Source organism: Lepisma saccharinum, chromosome 30 (genome assembly GCF_977018435.1).
Source record: "Lepisma saccharinum chromosome 30, izLepSacc3.1, whole genome shotgun sequence".
NCBI lineage: Eukaryota > Metazoa > Arthropoda > Insecta > Zygentoma > Lepismatidae > Lepisma > Lepisma saccharinum.
This window is the reverse complement of record NC_139258.1, coordinates 49,816,789-49,836,897: the sequence shown is the minus strand read 5'-3', so window position 1 is coordinate 49,836,897 and position 20,109 is coordinate 49,816,789.

Genomic DNA, 20,109 nt, shown 5'->3' with positions numbered 1-20,109 from the left:
ATATAAGATCAAAAACTACATACTCAGATCTTCACCAAACATTGCAGGGATACATTGGATGTCAAGACACGTGGAAAAAACGTACAAAACAAGAGATTGGAGACATCAAGATTTTGGACGAATTTTTTCAAAATTTTCAAATTTTCAGATGGGTGGTTCTAGATAAGGTCAAAAACGACATACTCAGATCTTCACCAAACTTTGCATGGATACATTGGATGTCAAGACACGTGGAAAGAACATACAAAACATAGGATTGGGGACATCAAGATTTTGGACGAATTTTTTAAGAATTTTCAAATTTTCAGAAAGGAGGTTCCATATAATGTCAAAAACTACATACTCAGATCTTCACCAAACGTTGCAGGGATACTTTGCATGTCAAGACACGTGGAAAAAACGTACAAAACAAGAGATTGGAGACATCAAGATTTTGGACGAATTTTTTAAGAATTTTCAAATTTTCAGATGTGAGGTTCCAGATAAGGTCAAAAACGACATACTCAGATCTTCACCAAACGTTGCAGGGATACTTTGCATGTCAAGACACGTGGAAAAAACGTACGAAACAAGAGATTGGGGACATCAAGATTTTGGACGAATTTTTTAAGAATTTTCAAATTTTTAGAAAGGAGGTTCAATATAAGGTCAAAAACTACATACTCAGATCTTCACCAAACATTGCAGGGATACATTGGATGTCAAGACACGTGGAAAAAACGTACAAAACAAGAGATTGGAGACATCAAGATTTTGGACGAATTTTTTCAAAATTTTCAAATTTTCAGATGGGTGGTTCTAGATAAGGTCAAAAACGACTTACTCAGATCTTCACCAAACTTTGCATGGATACATTGGATGTCAAGACACGTGGAAAAAACATACAAAACATAGGATTGGGGACATCAAGATTTTGGACGAATTTTTTAAGAATTTTCAAATTTTCAGAAAGGAGGTTCCATATAAGGTCAAAAACTACATACTCAGATCTTCACCAAACGTTGCAGGGATACTTTGCATGTCAAGACACGTGGAAAAAACGTACAAAACAAGAGATTGGAGACATCAAGATTTTGGACGAATTTTTTAAGAATTTTCAAATTTTCAGATTGGAGGTTCCAGATAAGGTCAAAAACTACATACTCAGATCTTCACCAAACTTTGCAGGGATACATTAGATGTCAAGACACGTGGAAAAAACGTACAAAACAAGAGATTGGAGACATCAAGATTTTGGACGAATTTTTGAGGAATTTTCAAATTTTCAGAAATGAGGTTCCAGATAAGGTCAAAAACTACATACTCAGATCTTCACCAAACTTTGCAGGGATACATTGGATGTCAAGACACGTGGGAAAAACGTTCAAAACAAGAGATTGGAGACATCAAGATTTTGGACGAATTTTTTAACAATTTTCAAATTTTCAGATAGGAGGTTCCAGATAAGGTCAAAAACTACATACTCAGATCTTCACCAAACTTTGCAGGGATACATTGGATGTCAAGACACGTGGAAAAAACGGTCAAAACAAGAGATTGGAGACATCAAGATTTTGGACGAATTTTTTAAGAATTTTCAAATTTTCAGAAAGGATGTTCCAGATAAGGTCAAAAACGACATACTCAGATCTTCACCAAACTCTGCGGGGATACATTGGATGTCAAGACACGTGGAAAAAACATACAAGACATAGGATTGGGGACATCAAGATTTTGGTCAAATTTTTTAAGAATTTTCAAATTTTCAGATAGGAGGTTCCATATAAGGTCAAAAACTACATACTCAGATCTTCACCAAACTTTGCAGGGATACATTGGATGTCAAGACACGTGGAAAAAACGTACAAAACAAGAGATTGGAGACATCAAGATTTTGGACGAATTTTTTAAGAATTTTCAAATTTTCAGAAAGGAGGTTCCATATAAGGTCAAAAACTACATACTCAGATCTTCACCAAACTTTGCAGGGATACATTGAATGTCAAGACACGTGGAAAAAACGTACAAAACAAGAGATTGGTGTCATCAAGATTTAGGACGGATTTTTTAGGAATTTTCAAATTTTCAGATGGGAGGTTCCAGATAAGGTCAAAAACTACATACTCAGATCTTCAACAAACTTTGCAGGGATACATTGGATGTCAAGACACGTGGAAAAAACGTACAAAACAAGAGATTGGAGACATCAAGATTTTGGACGAATTTTTTAAGAATTTTCAAATTTTCAGATGGGAGGTTCCAGATAAGGTCAAAAACGACATACTCAGATCTTCACCAAACTTTGCATGGATACATTGGATGTCAAGACACGTGGAAAAAACATTCAAAACATAGGATTGGTGACATCAAGATTTTGGACGAATTTTTTAAGAATTTTCAAATTTTCAGAAAGGAGGTTCCATATAAGGTCAAAAACTACATACTCAGATCTTCACCAAACTTTGCAGGGATACATTGGATGTGAAGACACGTGGAAAAAACGTACAAAACAAGAGATTGGAGACATCAAGATTTTGGACGAATTTCTTAAGAATTTTCAAATTTTCAGATAGGAGGTTCCAGATAAGGTCAAAAACTACATACTCAGATCTTCACCAAACTTTGCAGGGATACATTGGATGTCAAGACACGTGGAAAAAACGTACAAAACAAGAGATTGGAGACATCAAGATTTTGGACGAATTTTTGAGGAATTTTCAAATTTTCAGAAATGAGGTTCCAGATAAGGTCAAAAACTACATACTCAGATCTTCACCAAACGTTGCAGGGATACTTTGCATGTCAAGACACGTGGAAAAAACGTACAAAACAAGAGATTGGAGACATCAAGATTTTCGACGAATTTTTTAAGAATTTTCAAATTTTCAGATGGGAGGTTCCAGATAAGGTCAAAAACGACATACTCAGATCTTCACCAAACTTTGCAGGGATACTCTGCATGTCAAGACACGTGGAAGAAACGTACAAAACAAGAGATTGGAGACATCAAGATTTTCGACGAATTTTTTAAGAATTTTCAAATTTTCAGAAAGGATGTTCCAGATAAGGTCAAAACCGACATACTCAGATCTTCACCAAACTTTGCATGGATACATTGGATGTCAAGACACGTGGAAAAAACATACAAAACATAGGATTGGGGACATCAAGATTTTGGTCGAATTTTTTAAGAATTTTCAAATTTTCAGATAGGAGGTTCCAGATAAGGTCAAAAACTACATACTCAGATCTTCACCAAACTTTGCAGGGATACATTGGATGTCAAGACACGTGGAAAAAACGTACAAAACAAGAGATTGGAGACATCAAGATTTTGGACGAATTTTTGAGGAATTTTCAAATTTTCAGAAATGAGGTTCCAGATAAGGTCAAAAACTACATACTCAGATCTTCACCAAACTTTGCCGGGATACATTGGATGTCAAGACACGTGGGAAAAACGTACAAAACAAGAGATTGGAGACATCAAGATTTTGGACGAATTTTTTAACAATTTTCAAATTTTCAGATAGGAGGTTCCAGATAAGGTCAAAAACTTCATACTCAGATCTTCACCAGACTTTGCAGGGATACATTGGATGTCAAGACACGTGGAAAAAACGTACAAAACAAGAGATTGGAGACATCAAGATTTTGGACGAATTTTTTAAGAATTTTCAAATTTTCAGATAGGATGTTCCAGATAAGGTCAAAAACTACATACTCAGATCTTCACCAAACGTTGCAGGGATACTTTGCATGTCAAGACACGTGGAAAAAACGTACAAAACAAGAGATTGGGGTCATCAAGATTTTGGACGAATTTTTTAAGAATTTTCAAATTTTCAGAAAGGAGGTTCCATATAAGGTCAAAAACTACATACTCAGATCTTCACCAAACTTTGCAGGGATACATTGGATGTCAAGACACGTGGAAAAAACGTACAAAACAAGAGATTGGAGACATCAAGATTTTGGACGAATTTTTTAAGAATTTTCAAATTTTCAGATGTGAGGTTCCAGATAAGGTCAAAAACGACATACTCAGATCTTCACCAAACGTTGCAGGGATACTTTGCATGTCAAGACACGTGGAAAAAACGTACGAAACAAGAGATTGGGGACATCAAGATTTTGGACGAATTTTTTAAGAATTTTCAAATTTTTAGAAAGGAGGTTCAATATAAGGTCAAAAACTACATACTCAGATCTTCACCAAACATTGCAGGGATACATTGGATGTCAAGACACGTGGAAAAAACGTACAAAACAAGAGATTGGAGACATCAAGATTTTGGACGAATTTTTTCAAAATTTTCAAATTTTCAGATGGGTGGTTCTAGATAAGGTCAAAAACGACTTACTCAGATCTTCACCAAACTTTGCATGGATACATTGGATGTCAAGACACGTGGAAAAAACATACAAAACATAGGATTGGGGACATCAAGATTTTGGACGAATTTTTTAAGAATTTTCAAATTTTCAGAAAGGAGGTTCCATATAAGGTCAAAAACTACATACTCAGATCTTCACCAAACGTTGCAGGGATACTTTGCATGTCAAGACACGTGGAAAAAACGTACAAAACAAGAGATTGGAGACATCAAGATTTTGGACGAATTTTTTAAGAATTTTCAAATTTTCAGATTGGAGGTTCCAGATAAGGTCAAAAACTACATACTCAGATCTTCACCAAACTTTGCAGGGATACATTAGATGTCAAGACACGTGGAAAAAACGTACAAAACAAGAGATTGGAGACATCAAGATTTTGGACGAATTTTTGAGGAATTTTCAAATTTTCAGAAATGAGGTTCCAGATAAGGTCAAAAACTACATACTCAGATCTTCACCAAACTTTGCAGGGATACATTGGATGTCAAGACACGTGGGAAAAACGTTCAAAACAAGAGATTGGAGACATCAAGATTTTGGACGAATTTTTTAACAATTTTCAAATTTTCAGATAGGAGGTTCCAGATAAGGTCAAAAACTACATACTCAGATCTTCACCAAACTTTGCAGGGATACATTGGATGTCAAGACACGTGGAAAAAACGTTCAAAACAAGAGATTGGAGACATCAAGATTTTGGACGAATTTTTTAAGAATTTTCAAATTTTCAGAAAGGATGTTCCAGATAAGGTCAAAAACGACATACTCAGATCTTCACCAAACTCTGCGGGGATACATTGGATGTCAAGACACGTGGAAAAAACATACAAGACATAGGATTGGGGACATCAAGATTTTGGTCAAATTTTTTAAGAATTTTCAAATTTTCAGATAGGAGGTTCCATATAAGGTCAAAAACTACATACTCAGATCTTCACCAAACTTTGCAGGGATACATTGGATGTCAAGACACGTGGAAAAAACGTACAAAACAAGAGATTGGAGACATCAAGATTTTGGACGAATTTTTTAAGAATTTTCAAATTTTCAGAAAGGAGGTTCCATATAAGGTCAAAAACTACATACTCAGATCTTCACCAAACTTTGCAGGGATACATTGAATGTCAAGACACGTGGAAAAAACGTACAAAACAAGAGATTGGTGTCATCAAGATTTAGGACGGATTTTTTAGGAATTTTCAAATTTTCAGATGGGAGGTTCCAGATAAGGTCAAAAACTACATACTCAGATCTTCAACAAACTTTGCAGGGATACATTGGATGTCAAGACACGTGGAAAAAACGTACAAAACAAGAGATTGGAGACATCAAGATTTTGGACGAATTTTTTAAGAATTTTCAAATTTTCAGATGGGAGGTTCCAGATAAGGTCAAAAACGACATACTCAGATCTTCACCAAACTTTGCATGGATACATTGGATGTCAAGACACGTGGAAAAAACATTCAAAACATAGGATTGGTGACATCAAGATTTTGGACGAATTTTTTAAGAATTTTCAAATTTTCAGAAAGGAGGTTCCATATAAGGTCAAAAACTACATACTCAGATCTTCACCAAACTTTGCAGGGATACATTGGATGTGAAGACACGTGGAAAAAACGTACAAAACAAGAGATTGGAGACATCAAGATTTTGGACGAATTTCTTAAGAATTTTCAAATTTTCAGATAGGAGGTTCCAGATAAGGTCAAAAACTACATACTCAGATCTTCACCAAACTTTGCAGGGATACATTGGATGTCAAGACACGTGGAAAAAACGTACAAAACAAGAGATTGGAGACATCAAGATTTTGGACGAATTTTTGAGGAATTTTCAAATTTTCAGAAATGAGGTTCCAGATAAGGTCAAAAACTACATACTCAGATCTTCACCAAACGTTGCAGGGATACTTTGCATGTCAAGACACGTGGAAAAAACGTACAAAACAAGAGATTGGAGACATCAAGATTTTCGACGAATTTTTTAAGAATTTTCAAATTTTCAGATGGGAGGTTCCAGATAAGGTCAAAAACGACATACTCAGATCTTCACCAAACTTTGCAGGGATACTCTGCATGTCAAGACACGTGGAAGAAACGTACAAAACAAGAGATTGGAGACATCAAGATTTTCGACGAATTTTTTAAGAATTTTCAAATTTTCAGAAAGGATGTTCCAGATAAGGTCAAAACCGACATACTCAGATCTTCACCAAACTTTGCATGGATACATTGGATGTCAAGACACGTGGAAAAAACATACAAAACATAGGATTGGGGACATCAAGATTTTGGTCGAATTTTTTAAGAATTTTCAAATTTTCAGATAGGAGGTTCCAGATAAGGTCAAAAACTACATACTCAGATCTTCACCAAACTTTGCAGGGATACATTGGATGTCAAGACACGTGGAAAAAACGTACAAAACAAGAGATTGGAGACATCAAGATTTTGGACGAATTTTTGAGGAATTTTCAAATTTTCAGAAATGAGGTTCCAGATAAGGTCAAAAACTACATACTCAGATCTTCACCAAACTTTGCCGGGATACATTGGATGTCAAGACACGTGGGAAAAACGTACAAAACAAGAGATTGGAGACATCAAGATTTTGGACGAATTTTTTAACAATTTTCAAATTTTCAGATAGGAGGTTCCAGATAAGGTCAAAAACTTCATACTCAGATCTTCACCAGACTTTGCAGGGATACATTGGATGTCAAGACACGTGGAAAAAACGTACAAAACAAGAGATTGGAGACATCAAGATTTTGGACGAATTTTTTAAGAATTTTCAAATTTTCAGATAGGATGTTCCAGATAAGGTCAAAAACTACATACTCAGATCTTCACCAAACGTTGCAGGGATACTTTGCATGTCAAGACACGTGGAAAAAACGTACAAAACAAGAGATTGGGGTCATCAAGATTTTGGACGAATTTTTTAAGAATTTTCAAATTTTCAGAAAGGAGGTTCCATATAAGGTCAAAAACTACATACTCAGATCTTCACCAAACTTTGCAGGGATACATTGGATGTCAAGACACGTGGAAAAAACGTACAAAACAAGAGATTGGAGACATCAAGATTTTGGACGAATTTTTTAAGAATTTTCAAATTTTCAGATGGGAGGTTCCAGATAAGGTCAAAAACGACATACTCAGATCTTCACCAAACGTTGCAGGGATACTTTGCATGTCAAGACACGTGGAAAAAACGTACGAAACAAGAGATTGGGGACATCAAGATTTTGGACGAATTTTTTAAGAATTTTCAAATTTTTAGAAAGGAGGTTCCATATAAAATCAAAAACTACATACTCAGATCTTCACCAAACATTGCAGGGATACATTGGATGTCAAGACACGTGGAAAAAACGTACAAAACAAGAGATTGGAGACATCAAGATTTTGGACGAATTTTTTCAAAATTTTCAAATTTTCAGATGGGTGGTTCTAGATAAGGTCAAAAACGACATACTCAGATCTTCACCAAACTTTGCATGGATACATTGGATGTCAAGACACGTGGAAAAAACATACAAAACATAGGATTGGGGACATCAAGATTTTGGACGAATTTTTTAAGAATTTTCAAATTTTCAGAAAGGAGGTTCCATATAATGTCAAAAACTACATACTCAGATCTTCACCAAACGTTGCAGGGATACTTTGCATGTCAAGACACGTGGAAAAAACGTACAAAACAAGAGATTGGAGTCATCAAGATTTTGGACGAATTTTTTAAGAATTTTCAAATTTTCAGATGGGAGGTTCCATATAAGGTCAAAAATTACATACTCAGATCTTCACCAAACTTTGCATGGATACATTGGATGTCAAGACACGTGGAAAAAACATACAAGACCTAGGATTGGGGACATCAAGATTTTGGTCAAATTTTTTAAGAATTTTCAAATTTTCAGGTTCCATATAAGGTCAAAAACTACATACTCAGATCTTCACCAAACTTTGCAGGGATACATTGGATGTCAAGACACGTGGAAAAAACGTACAAAACAAGAGATTGGAAACATCAAGATTTTGGACGAATTTTTTAAGAATTTTCAAATTTTCAGAAAGGAGGTTCCATATAAGGTCAAAAACTACATACTCAGATCTTCACCAAACTTTGCAGGGATACATTGGATGTCAAGACACGTGGAAAAAACGTACAAAACAAGAGATTGGAGACATCAAGATTTTGGACGAATTTTTTAAGAATTTTCAAATTTTCAGAAAGGAGGTTCCATATAAGGTCAAAAACTACATACTCAGATCTTCACCAAACTTTGCAGGGATACATTGGATGTCAGGACACGTGGAAAAAACGTAAAAAACAAGAGATTGGAGACATCAAGATTATGGACGAATTTTTTGAGAATTTTCAAATTTTCAGAAAGGAGGTTCCATATAAGGTCAAAAACTACATACTCAGATCTTCACCAAACTTTGCAGGGATACATTGGATGTCAAGACACGTGGAAAAAACGTACAAAACAAGAGATTAGAGACATCAAGATTTTCGACGAATTTTTTAAGAATTTTCAAATTTTCAGAAAGGATGTTCCAGATAAGGTCAAAAACGACATACTCAGATCTTCACCAAACTTTGCAGGGTTACATTGGAGGTCGAGACACGTGGAAAAAACGTACAAAACAAGAGATTGGAGACATCAAGATTTTGGACGAATTTTTGAAGAATTTTCAAATTTTCAGATAGGAGGTTCCAGATAAGGTCAAAAACTACATACTCAGATCTCCACCAAACATTGCAGGGATACATTGGATGTCAAGACACGTGGAAAAAAAGTACGAAACAAGAGATTGGGGACATCAAGATTTTGGACGAATTTTTTAAGAATTTTCAAATTTTTAGAAAGGAGGTTCCATATAAGATCAAAAACTACATACTCAGATCTTCACCAAACATTGCAGGGATACATTGGATGTCAAGACACGTGGAAAAAACGTACAAAACAAGAGATTGGAGACATCAAGATTTTGGACGAATTTTTTCAAAATTTTCAAATTTTCAGATGGGTGGTTCTAGATAAGGTCAAAAACGACATACTCAGATCTTCACCAAACTTTGCATGGATACATTGGATGTCAAGACACGTGGAAAAAACATACAAAACATAGGATTGGGGACATCAAGATTTTGGACGAATTTTTTAAGAATTTTCAAATTTTCAGATGGGAGTTTCCATATAAGGTCAAAAATTACATACTCAGATCTTCACCAAACTTTGCATGGATACATTGGATGTCAAGACACGTGGAAAAAACATACAAAACATAGGATTGGGGACATCAAGATTTTGGTCGAATTTTTTAAAAATTTTCAAATTTTCAGATAGGAGGTTCCATATAAGGTCAAAAACTACATACTCAGATCTTCACCAAACTTTGCAGGGATACATTGGATGTCAAGACACGTGGAAAAAACATACAAGACCTAGGATTGGGGACATCAAGATTTTGGTCAAATTTTTTAAGAATTTTCAAATTTTCAGGTTCCATATAAGGTCAAAAACTACATACTCAGATCTTCACCAAACTTTGCAGGGATACATTGGATGTCAAGACACGTGGAAAAAACGTACAAAACAAGAGATTGGAAACATCAAGATTTTGGACGAATTTTTTAAGAATTTTCAAATTTTCAGAAAGGAGGTTCCATATAAGGTCAAAAACTACATACTCAGATCTTCACCAAACTTTGCAGGGATACATTGGATGTCAAGACACGTGGAAAAAACGTACAAAACAAGAGATTGGAGACATCAAGATTTTGGACGAATTTTTTAAGAATTTTCAAATTTTCAGAAAGGAGGTTCCATATAAGGTCAAAAACTACATACTCAGATCTTCACCAAACTTTGCAGGGATACATTGGATGTCAAGACACGTGGAAAAAACGTAAAAAACAAGAGATTGGAGACATCAAGATTATGGACGAATTTTTTGAGAATTTTCAAATTTTCAGAAAGGAGGTTCCATATAAGGTCAAAAACTACATACTCAGATCTTCACCAAACTTTGCAGGGATACATTGGATGTCAAGACACGTGGAAAAAACGTACAAAACAAGAGATTAGAGACATCAAGATTTTCGACGAATTTTTTAAGAATTTTCAAATTTTCAGAAAGAATGTTCCAGATAAGGTCAAAAACGACATACTCAGATCTTCACCAAACTTTGCAGGGTTACATTGGAGGTCGAGACACGTGGAAAAAACGAACAAAACAAGAGATTGGAGACATCAAGATTTTGGACGAATTTTTGAAGAATTTTCAAATTTTCAGATAGGAGGTTCCAGATAAGGTCAAAAACTACATACTCAGATCTCCACCAAACATTGCAGGGATACATTGGATGTCAAGACACGTGGAAAAAACGTACAAAACAAGAGATTGGAGACATCAAGATTTTGGACGAATTTTTTAAGAATTTTCAAATTTTCAGATAGGAGGTTCCAGATAAGGTCAAAAACTACATACTCAGATCTTCACCAAACGTTGCAGGGATACTTTGCATGTCAAGACACGTGGAAAAAACGTACAAAACAAGAGATTGGAGACATCAAGATTTTCGACGAATTTTTTAAGAATTTTCAAATTTTCAGATGGGAGGTTCCAGATAAGGTCAAAAACGACATACTCAGATCTTCACCAAACTTTGCATGGATACATTGGATGTCAAGACACGTAAAAAAAACGTACAAAACAAGAGATTGGAGACATCAAGATTTTGGACGAATTTTTGAGGAATTTTCAAATTTTCAGAAATGAGGTTCCAGATAAGGTCAAAAACTACATACTCAGATCTTCACCAAACTTTGCATGGATACATTGGATGTCAAGACACGTGGGGAAAACATACAAACCAAGAGATTGGAGACATCAAGATTTTGGACGAATTTTTTAAGAATTTTCAAATTTTCAGATAGGAGGTTCCATATAAGGTCAAAAACTACATACTCAAATCTTCACCAAACTTTGCAGGGATACATTGGATGTCAAGACACGTTTGAAAAAACGTACAAAACAAGAGATTGGGGTCATCAAGATTTTGGACGGATTTTTTAGGAATTTTCAAATTTTCAGAAATGCGGTTCCAGATAAGGTCAAAAACTACATACTCAGATCTTCACCAAACTTTGCAGGGATACATTGGATGTCAAGACACGTGGAAAAAACGTACAAAACAAGAGATTTGAGACATCAAGATTTTGGACGAATTTTTTAAGAATTTTCAAATTTTCAGAAATGCGGTTCCAGATAAGGTCAAAAACTACATACTCAGATCTTCACCAAACTTTGCAGGGATACATTGGATGTCAAGTGACGTGGAAAAACGTACAAAACAAGAGATTGGAGACATCAAGATTTTGGAAGAATTTTTTAAGAATTTTCAAATTTTCAGATGGGAGGTTCCATATAAGGTCAAAAACTACATACTCAGATCTTCACCAAACTTTGCAGGGATACATTGGATGTAAAGACACGTGGAAAAAACATACAAGACCTAGGTTTGGGGACATCAAGATTTTGGTCAAATTTTTTAAGAATTTTCAAATTTTCAGGTTCCATATAAGGTCAAAAACTACATACTCAGATCTTCACCAAACTTTGCAGGAATACAATGGATGTTAAGACACGTGGAAAAAACGTACAAAACAAGAGATTGGAGACATCAAGATTTTGGACGAATTTTTTAAGAATTTTCAAATTTTCAGAAATGAGGTTCCAGATAAGGTCAAAAACTACATACTCAGATCTTCACCAAACTTTGCAGGGATACATTGGATGTCAAGACACGTGGAAAAAACGTACAAAACAAGGGATTGTGGTCATCAAGATTTTGGACGGATTTTTTAGGAATTTTCAAATTTTCAGATGGGAGGTTCCAGATAAGGTCAAAAACTACATACTCAGATCTTCACCAAACTTTGCAGGGATACATTGGATGTCAAGACACGTGGAAAAAACGTACAAAACAAGAGATTGGGGTCATCAAGATTTTGGACGGATTTTTTAAGAATTTTCAAATTTTCAGATGGGAGGTTCCAGATAAGGTCAAAAACGACATACTCAGATCTTCACCAAACTTTGCAGGAATACATTGGATGTCAAGACACGTGGAAAAACATACAAAACATAAGATTCGGGACATCAAGATTTTGGTCGAATTTTTAAAGAATTTTCAAATTTTCAGATAGGAGGTTCCATATAAGGTAAAAAACTACATACTCAGATCTTCAACGAACTTTGCAGGGATACATTGGATGTCAAGACACGTGGAAAAAACATACAAAACATAGGATTGGGGACATCAAGATTTTGGTCAAATTTTTTAAGAATTTTCAAATTTTCAGATAGGAGGTTCCATATAAGGTCAAAAACTACATACTCAGATCTTCACCAAACATTGCAGGGATACATTGGATGTCAAGACACGTGGAAAAAACGTACAAAACAAGAGATTGGAGACATCAAGATTTTGGACGAATTTTTGAAGAATTTTCAAATTTTCAGATAGGAGGTTTAAGGTCAAAAACTACATACTCAGATCTTCACCAAACATTGCAGGGATACATTGGATGTCAAGACACGTGGACAAAACGTACAAAACAAGAGATTGGGGTGTTCAAGATTTTGGACGGATTTTTTAGGAATTTTCAAATTTTCAGATGGGAGGTTCCAGATAAGGTCAAAAACTACATACTCAGATCTTCACCAAACTTTGCAGTGATACATTTGATGTCAAGACACGTGGAAAAAACGTACAAAACAAGAGATTGGAGACATCAAGATTTTGAACGAATTTTTTAAGAATTTTCAAATTTTCAGATAGGAGGTTCCATATAAGGTCAAAAACTACATACTCAGATCTTCACCAAAATTTGCATGGATACATTGGATGTCAAGACACGTGGAAAAAACATACAAAACATAGGATTGGGGACATCAAGATTTTGGTCGAATTTTTTAAGAATTTTCAAATTTTCAGATAGGAGGTTCCATATAAGGTCAAAAACTACATACTCAGATCTTCACCAAACTTAGCAGGGATACATTGGATGTCAAGACACGTGGAAAAAACATACAAGACATAGGCTTGGGGACATCAAGATTTTGGTCAAATTTTTTAAGAATTTTCAAATTTTCAGATAGGAGGTTCCATATAAGGTCAAAAACTACATACTCAGATCTTCACCAAACATTGCAGGAATACAATGGATGTCAAGACACGTGGAAAAAATGTACAAAACAAGAGATTGGAGACATCAAGATTTTCGACGGATTTTTTAAGAATTTTCAAATTTTCAGATGGGAGGTTCCAGATAAGGTCAAAAACGACATACTCAGATCTTCACCAAACTCTGCATGGATACATTGGATGTCAAGACACGTGGAAAAAACATACAAAACATAGGATTGGGGACATCAAGATTTTGGTCGAATTTTTTAAGAATTTTCAAATTTTCAGATAGGAGGTTCCATATAAGGTCAAAAACTACATACTCAGATCTTCACCAAACTATGCAGGGATACATTGGATGTCAAGACACGTGGAAAAAACGTACAAAACAAGAGATTGGAGACATCAAGATTTTGGACGAATTTTTTAAGAATTTTCAAATTTTCAGATAGGAGGTTCCAGATAAGGTCAAAAACTACATACTCAGATCTTCACGAAACTTTGCAGGGACACATTGGATGTCAAGACACGTGGAAAAAACGTACAAAACAAGAGATTGGAGACATCAAGATTTTGGACGAATTTTTGAGGAATTTTCAAATTTTCAGAAATGAGGTTCCAGATAAGGTCAAAAACTACATACTCAGATCTTCACCAAACTTTGCAGGGATACATTGGATGTCAAGACACGTGGGGAAAACATACAAATCAAGAGATTGGAGACATCAAGATTTTGGACGAATTTTTTAAGATTTTTCAAATTTTCAGATAGGAGGTTCCATATAAGGTCAAAAACTACATACTCAGATCTTCACCAAACTTTGCAGGGATACATTGGATGTCAAGACACGTGGAAAAAACGTACAAAACAAGAGATTGGAGACATCAAGATTTTGGACGAATTTTTAAAGAATTTTCAAATTTTCAGATAGGAGGTTCCATATAAGGTCAAAAACTACATACTCAGATCTTCACCAAACATTGCAGGGATACATTGGATGTCAAGACACGTGGAAAAACGTACAAAACAAGAGATTGGAGATATCAAGATTTCGGACGAATTTTTTAAGAATTTTCAAATTTTCAGATAGGAGGTTCCAGATAAGGTCAAAAACTACATACTCAGATCTTCACCAAACTTTGCAGGGATACATTGGATGTCAAGACACGTGGGAAAAACATACAAAACATAGGATTGGGGACATCAAGATTTTGGTCAAATTTTTTAAGATTTTTCAAATTTTCAGATAGGAGGTTCCATATAAGGTCAAAAACTACATACTCAGATCTTCACCAAACATTGCAGGGATACATTGGATGTCAAGACACGTGGAAAAAACGTACAAAACAAGCGATTGGAGACATCAAGATTTTCGACGAATTTTTTAAGAATTTTCAAATTTTCAGATGGGAGGTTCCAGATAAGGTCAAAAACGACATACTCAGATCTTCACCAAACTTTGCATGGATACATTGGATGTCAAGACACGTGGAAAAAACGTACAAAACATAGAATTGGGGACATCAAGATTTTGGTCGAATTTTTTAAGAATTTTCAAATTTTCAGATAGGAGGTTCCATATAAGGTCAAAAACTACATACTCAGATCTTCACCAAACTTTGCATGGATACATTGGATGTCAAGACACGTGGAAAAAACGTACAAAACAAGAGATTGGAGACATCAAGATTTTGGACGAATTTTTTAAGAATTTTCAAATTTTCAGATAGGAGGTTCCAGATAAGGTCAGAAACTACATACTCAGATCTTCACCAAACATTGCAGGGATACATTGGATGTCAAGACACGTGGAAAAAACGTACAAAACAAGCGATTGGAGACATCAAGATTTTCGACGAATTTTTTAAGAATTTTCAAATTTTCAGATGGGAGGTTCCAGATAAGGTCAAAAACGACATACGCAGATCTTCACCAAACTTTGCATGGATACATTGGATGTCAAGACACGTGGAAAAAACGTACAAAACATAGAATTGGGGACATTTAGATTTTGGTCGAATTTTTTAAGAATTTTCAAATTTTCAGATAGGAGGTTCCATATAAGGTCAAAAACGACATACTCAGATCTTCACCAAACTTTGCATGGATACATTGGATGTCAAGATACGTGGAAAAAACATACAAAACATAGAATTGGGGACTTCAAGATTTTGGTCGAATTTATTAAGAATTTTCAAATTTTCAGATAGGAGGTTCCATATAAGGTCAAAAACTACATACTCAGATCTTCACCAAACTTTGCATGGATACATTGGATGTCAACACACGTGGAAAAAACGTACAAAACAAGAGATTGGAGACATCAAGATTTTGGACGAATTTTTGAGGAATTTTCAAATTTTCAGAAATGAGGTTCCAGATAAGGTCAAAAACTACATACTCAGATCTTCACCAAACTTTGCAGGGATACATTGGATGTCAAGACACGTGGGGAAAACATACAAACCAAGAGATTGGAGACATCAAGATTTTGGACGAATTTTTTAAGAATTTTCAAATTTTCAGATAGGAGGTTCCAGATAAGGTCAAAAACTACATACTCAGATCTTCACCAAACTTTGAAGGGATACATTGGATGTCAAGACACGTGGAAAAAACGTACAAAACAAGAGATTGGGGTCATCAAGATTTTGGACGGATTTTTTAGGAATTCTCAAATTTTCAGAAATGCGGTTCAGATAAGGTCAAAAACTACATACTCAGATCTTCACCAAACTTTGCAGGGATACATTGGATGTCAAGACACGTGGAAAAAACGTACAAAACAAGCGATTGGAGACATCAAGATTTTGGACGAATTTTTTAAGAATTTTCAAATTTTCAGAAATGCGGTTCCAGATAAGGTCAAAAACTACATACTCAGATCTTCACCAAACTTTGCAGGGATACATTGGATGTCAAGTGACGTGGAAAAAACGTACAAAACAAGAGATTGGAGACATCAAGATTTTGGAAGAATTTTTTAAGAATTTTCAAATTTTCAGAAATGCGGTTCCAGATAAGGTCAAAAACTACATACTCAGATCTTCAACAAACTTTGCAGGGATACATTGGATGTCAAGACACGTGGAAAAAACGTACAAAACAAAAGATTGGAGACATCAAGATTTTGGACGAATTTTTTAAGAATTTTCAAATTTTCAGATAGGAGGTTCCAGATAAGGTCAAAAACTACATACTCAGATCTTCACCAAACTTTGCAGGGATACAGTGGATGTCAAGACACGTGGAAAAAACGTACAGAAGAAGAGATTGGAGACATCAAGATTTTGGAAGAATTTTTTAAGAATTTTCAAATTTTCAGAAAGGATGTTCCAGATAAGGTCAAAAACGACATACTCAGATCTTCACCAAACTTTGCAGGGATACATTGGATGTCAAGACACGTGGAAAAAAACAACATAGGATTGGGGACATCAAGATTTTGGTCAAATTTTTTAAGAATTTTCAAATTTTCAGATAGGAGGTTCCATATAAGGTCAAAAACTACATACTCAGATCTTCACCAAACATTGCAGGGATACATTGGATGTCAAGACACGTGGAAAAACGTACAAAACAAGAGATTGGAGACATCAAGATTTCGGACGAATTTTTTAAGAATTTTCAAATTTTCAGATAGGAGGTTCCAGATAAGGTCAAAAACTACATACTCAGATCTTCACCAAACTTTGCATGGATACATTGGATGTCAAGACACGTGGGAAAACATACAAAACATAGGATTGGGGACATCAAGATTTTGGTCAAATTTTTTAAGAATTTTCAAATTTTCAGATAGGAGGTTCCATATAAGGTCAAAAACTACATACTCAGATCTTCACCAAACATTGCAGGGATACATTGGATGTCAAGACACGTGGAAAAAACGTACAAAACAAGAGATTGGAGACATCAAGATTTTCGACGAATTTTTTAAGGATTTTCAAATTTTCAGATGGGAGGTTCCAGATAAGGTCAAAAACGACATACTCAGATCTTCACGAAACTTTGCAGGGACACATTGGATGTCAAGACACGTGGAAAAAACGTACAAAACAAGAGATTGGAGACATCAAGATTTTGGACGAATTTTTGAGGAATTTTCAAATTTTCAGAAATGAGGTTCCAGATAAGGTCAAAAACTACATACTCAGATCTTCACCAAACTTTGCAGGGATACATTGGATGTCAAGACACGTGGGGAAAACATACAAATCAAGAGATTGGAGACATCAAGATTTTGGACGAATTTTTTAAGATTTTTCAAATTTTCAGATAGGAGGTTCCATATAAGGTCAAAAACTACATACTCAGATCTTCACCAAACTTTGCAGGGATACATTGGATGTCAAGACACGTGGAAAAAACGTACAAAACAAGAGATTGGAGACATCAAGATTTTGGACGAATTTTTAAAGAATTTTCAAATTTTCAGATAGGAGGTTCCATATAAGGTCAAAAACTACATACTCAGATCTTCACCAAACATTGCAGGGATACATTGGATGTCAAGACACGTGGAAAAACGTACAAAACAAGAGATTGGAGATATCAAGATTTCGGACGAATTTTTTAAGAATTTTCAAATTTTCAGATAGGAGGTTCCAGATAAGGTCAAAAACTACATACTCAGATCTTCACCAAACTTTGCAGGGATACATTGGATGTCAAGACACGTGGGAAAAACATACAAAACATAGGATTGGGGACATCAAGATTTTGGTCAAATTTTTTAAGATTTTTCAAATTTTCAGATAGGAGGTTCCATATAAGGTCAAAAACTACATACTCAGATCTTCACCAAACATTGCAGGGATACATTGGATGTCAAGACACGTGGAAAAAACGTACAAAACAAGCGATTGGAGACATCAAGATTTTCGACGAATTTTTTAAGAATTTTCAAATTTTCAGATGGGAGGTTCCAGATAAGGTCAAAAACGACATACTCAGATCTTCACCAAACTTTGCATGGATACATTGGATGTCAAGACACGTGGAAAAAACGTACAAAACATAGAATTGGGGACATCAAGATTTTGGTCGAATTTTTTAAGAATTTTCAAATTTTCAGATAGGAGGTTCCATATAAGGTCAAAAACTACATACTCAGATCTTCACCAAACTTTGCATGGATACATTGGATGTCAAGACACGTGGAAAAAACGTACAAAACAAGAGATTGGAGACATCAAGATTTTGGACGAATTTTTTAAGAATTTTCAAATTTTCAGATAGGAGGTTCCAGATAAGGTCAGAAACTACATACTCATATCTTCACCAAACATTGCAGGGATACATTGGATGTCAAGACACGTGGAAAAAACGTACAAAACAAGCGATTGGAGACATCAAGATTTTCGACGAATTTTTTAAGAATTTTCAAATTTTCAGATGGGAGGTTCCAGATAAGGTCAAAAACGACATACGCAGATCTTCACCAAACTTTGCATGGATACATTGGATGTCAAGACACGTGGAAAAAACGTACAAAACATAGAATTGGGGACATTTAGATTTTGGTCGAATTTTTTAAGAATTTTCAAATTTTCAGATAGGAGGTTCCATATAAGGTCAAAAACGACATACTCAGATCTTCACCAAACTTTGCATGGATACATTGGATGTCAAGATACGTGGAAAAAACATACAAAACATAGAATTGGGGACTTCAAGATTTTGGTCGAATTTATTAAGAATTTTCAAATTTTCAGATAGGAGGTTCCATATAAGGTCAAAAACTACATACTCAGATCTTCACCAAACTTTGCATGGATACATTGGATGTCAACACACGTGGAAAAAACGTACAAAACAAGAGATTGGAGACATCAAGATTTTGGACGAATTTTTGAGGAATTTTCAAATTTTCAGAAATGAGGTTCCAGATAAGGTCAAAAACTACATACTCAGATCTTCACCAAACTTTGCAGGGATACATTGGATGTCAAGACACGTGGGGAAAACATACAAACCAAGAGATTGGAGACATCAAGATTTTGGACGAATTTTTTAAGAATTTTCAAATTTTCAGATAGGAGGTTCCAGATAAGGTCAAAAACTACATACTCAGATCTTCACCAAACTTTGAAGGGATACATTGGATGTCAAGACACGTGGAAAAAACGTACAAAACAAGAGATTGGGGTCATCAAGATTTTGGACGGATTTTTTAGGAATTCTCAAATTTTCAGAAATGCGGTTCAGATAAGGTCAAAAACTACATACTCAGATCTTCACCAAACTTTGCAGGGATACATTGGATGTCAAGACACGTGGAAAAAACGTACAAAACAAGCGATTGGAGACATCAAGATTTTGGACGAATTTTTTAAGAATTTTCAAATTTTCAGAAATGCGGTTCCAGATAAGGTCAAAAACTACATACTCAGATCTTCACCAAACTTTGCAGGGATACATTGGATGTCAAGTGACGTGGAAAAAACGTACAAAACAAGAGATTGGAGACATCAAGATTTTGGAAGAATTTTTTAAGAATTTTCAAATTTTCA